The sequence below is a fragment of the Trichechus manatus genome, unplaced genomic scaffold, assembly GCF_000243295.1.
Source record: "Trichechus manatus latirostris isolate Lorelei unplaced genomic scaffold, TriManLat1.0 scaffold00021, whole genome shotgun sequence".
Classification (NCBI taxonomy): Eukaryota; Metazoa; Chordata; class Mammalia; order Sirenia; family Trichechidae; genus Trichechus; species Trichechus manatus.
In genome coordinates this window covers 9,519,455-9,523,687 of record NW_004443957.1, presented here as the reverse complement: position 1 = coordinate 9,523,687, position 4,233 = coordinate 9,519,455, and positions in this window count along the sequence as shown.

Genomic DNA, 4,233 nt, shown 5'->3' with positions numbered 1-4,233 from the left:
TCAAATGATCCTTTTAAAATGTAAATCAGATCATGTCATTCTCAAAACCATGTAATAGCTCTCCCTTTCATTCAGAGTAAAAAATAAAATTCGTTACCAGAGTCTACACAATCAGACTCTCGATGACTTCATGTCTTTCTATCCCCCTAGCAATACCAGAACACTCCCTCCTTTGAGACTCTCCACTGTCTGTGTTCTCACATTTGGAATATCCTTCTTCTAAATCAGGGGCCAGAAAATTATGGCTCTCTACCTGTTTTTGTAAATAAAGTTTTATTTGGACACAGCCTCACCCATTCATTAACTTATTGCCTATGGTCACTTTTGCACTACAATTGCAGAGTTGAGTAGTTGCGACAGAGATCATGTGACCCACAAAACCTAAATTATTTATCATATGACCTTTTACTGAAAAAGCTTGCTGCCCCTTGTGCTAGATGTTCTCTTGACTTACTCCCTAATTTTTATCCCCAAATCTCATCTTTTCAATGAAACCAATACTTGACCACGCCATTTAATTAATATTACAGTTTTATTCTATGGCCCTGACACTCCCTATCCCTTTTATTCTGCTCTACATCTTTTCCCTTGCTCTGGTTGTTTTAACATACTATGTAATGTATTTATTATTTTCATTATGTTTGGCCCTTAACCTTCACTATAATGTAAAGTAAATGAGAGCAAGGATCTTTGTCTTTCTGTTTAATTGATTTTTTTCAATAATGTATCTCATTGAGCAGTGTCTGGCATATGACAAATTCTTCAAAAACATTTGTTGAAGATTGAATAAAAGTGTATATTTTCACTAACCTTTTTCTTCCTTGTTTATCAATAACAGAATAAAACCAAAAACCAAACCCACTGCCATTGAGTTGATTCCAACTCGTAGCAAACTCATAGAGTTTCCAAGGCTGTAAATCTTTATGGAAGCCTACTGCCACATCTTTCTGTTGCAGAGCCACTGGTGGTTTCGAACCACCGAATTTTTGGTTAGCAGTCGAACACGTTAACCACTGCGCCACCAGGGCTCCTTAATAACAGAATAGGTTGTTAAAATTTTCTTATTAAGATTGTAGATATGTTCATTCTCTCTGCAGTTCTGTCAATTTTTTTAACCTATTTTGAAGCTATGCTATTAGATATGGTACTTTTTGAATCGCTATAATTTTTTATTTATTGATTGTTTGAATGTTATGTAGTGACCCTCTTTATCGCAAATAATGCCTTTGCATAGAAGACATCTTGTTTAATTAATGTCATTATAGTGACACTAGTTTTTCTTTGGTTAGATTTGTGAGGTATATTTTTATCCAAATTTTTGCTGCCAACCTTTCTGTCGGTTTTTTTTGCTCATTTCCCTTGTCCAATATAAGAATGTCTGGTTTTTAACTGGCAAATTTATTCTGTTTATATTTACTGTTATTATTAATAATTTAGAGTTTTCTATCTTGTTTTATTTGTCCTGCCTTTTCTATAGTTTTTTAAAACAATCCTTGCCTGCCTTCTGTTGCATTGAGTTTCTTCATTTCTTTTCTCCCTTTTACCGATTTAGAAGTATATATTCTAGTTCTCTTCTTTTAGGAGATATTCTTAAATGCTAAAACTTCCTTTTATCTGAAGTATAGCCTGTAGTAATTTTCTCACCCAAACACCTATTTTGCAGGTGGCAAAGCTAAGGTCCAGTGAAATACGGTGATTGTCCAGGAACCTCAGTATACATCAGAACCAGAATCAGAACTTATGCCTTTTAACCCCCTTTCTTCTACGCCAAGATTTCCACTCCTTTCCCTGTTCAAGCCCTACATGTTATGTGATTCTATTAGCCAAGAGGAAGTTAGTGGGGGAGGGTAGGATAAAGGAAACTGACTGACCTCAATTTCACTCTCCTGATGAGTGAGCCATCTTTGGGGCTTTACCACCTCTGTTGTTGCTTCTAGTTTATATAGGGCTTGTCATGAGCTGGAAGCACATGACTGTCTACTGATGATGCTCTGTGTATCCCCACGTGGACTAAACTACGCAACACCAGAAACCATGGACTCACAACCTGCAGAGTTGCAGAAAGTTGACTCACCACACTTAGAACACTCTCCTGCAGACCTATCAAGTCCCCCCAACTCCAGACAATATATTCCTTAGGACATTAGCAAATGTATTATTTTAAAAATGAGAATGGGTAGAATTTTCTGCTAAGGCCATGCATGTTATATGATGTCAGAGATTTCCCTGCCTTCTTGACCCAAAATTACTCTGAAATGATACAATGCATTTATCTATATTATTGGTGTGCATTTTTTATTTAGAGTCTTCTAAGTTTTTGTAATGGGTATAGGTTTTGTTAAGGAATCCCTGGGTAGTGCAAAAGGTTAATGCTCTTGGCTGCTTGGCTTCTAGTCTACCCAGAAGTGCCTCAGAAGAAAGACTTGGTGATCTACATCAAAAAAATTAGCCTTTGAAAACCCACAGTTCTACTCTGACACATGGGGTCACCATAAGTCGGAATCAACTTGACAGCAACTGGTTACTGGTACTTTTTGTTTTGTGGTTCTGCCTCCTTAAGAGAATGGAAGGTTCCTTGAAAACTAGAACCGTAATCAAAGAATTCTATTTTCTAAACCTGAAAGTGGGACCTATAAATAAGAATATGCATGTAAATATGAGATAGAATATTGGAATCAGAGACTGTTCTGCAAGATCCAGCATTTGTAACGATTAATAAATATGCATTGCAGAATGCTATGTTCTTAATAGGTTCTTGGATCCCTGAAAAATAAGACAGACCGAGGCTGAGGCAGACCCCATGATAAAAATGTAACTGTCCTAGAGACATTGTATGATGGCCAAGTTCAAAAATGAAATAAATGATGCTCTCCTTGATGGTAAGCTGAATGAAAGATAACTATACATTTAGAGGTAATGGAATAATAAACATCTTTTTCCATTCAATAAAAAAATTATTGTTGAGAATTGTGTATAAGAAAGGTTAGGGTTGCTGATTTAAAAGCAACACTCAATATTCCATCTAATGGTGTGACACAGTCCCAGAAAAGAAGTAGAATTGGACCATATGGGGAGCTGGGTGAACAAGATGTTTCTGTTCTGTTAATGGGCTTTGAAGTGGAGTTGAGCTTCTGGCTCTCAGTTTTAAATCACCCCAGGGTCTGGTGAAAGTATTAAAAGCAAGAAACAGTGTTGGTCACAGTGTTAGCCGTGATTTGGAGATTATTACTGGAGGCAAGCAATCTGTTGAACACACTGTAAGCAAAAGGTGAAAAACTTAGGTTTCAACTTGGGCCTTGTGTTAGCCAAACAGTCTGCACTGCTAGTGAGAAATTCCTCTAACAATTTGTCATTTAGCAACAATGAGGGTGCTGATCTCAGTTGTCTGAGAAAAACCCATACTTCTTCTGGCCCAGTGGGAGGTGAGGAAAATGGTCAGAAAGAGTCAGCAGGGTCATGCCCCTGGGGAAATAGCAGTGTCCAGTAGTATTTTCACTTGTATTTATTTATATTCCTAAGCTGAAACTAGATAACTGGACAGAGAAGTTACAAATGAATATTTAAGAAATTCCAAGGGAGTCTGTTTTACTGGCGACGGATGAAGAATGCATTGAACGGAGGCTTGAACCAGAGATTTGGTAAATCAACATGGTTTGGTCTAAACCTACCTCTTTGGTTCTCTTTTCTTTCTCCTTGAGAACAATGTTTTACAAAGGTAGAGAACGATCAAGTGCTGACTGAGTTGCATAATCCTGTTCCTGATGAGTTGATTTTGACTCATGGTGACCTCATGTGTTACAGAGTAGAACTGTGCTCCATAGGTTCTTGACTGTAATCTTTATGGGAGCAAATTGCTAGGCTTTTTTTTCTTCTTCGATGCTGCTGGGTGTGTTCAAACCACCAACCCTTAAGTTCGTAGTTGTGTGTAAACTTCGTATCACCCAGAGCCCTTCTGAGTAGTACAGTGAGTAACTAATTACTATAAAGAGCTCACACGTGCAGCAATCACAGTGGGTTGGAGCAACCCTAAAACTGGTGACTGGAACTTGGTCTTGGGTGGGTAGAATTCAGTTTAACTGGAAAGGAGAGAGAAAGGAAAGGAAGGACTTGCTGGGTGGAGGGTAATGCTATGCACAAAGGAAACAGACAGGCACAAGGTCACTCTTATTCCTGGTTTTCACAGACAAGAAAACTGAGGCTCAGATAGGCCAGTAACTTGTTTTAGGATAGGCA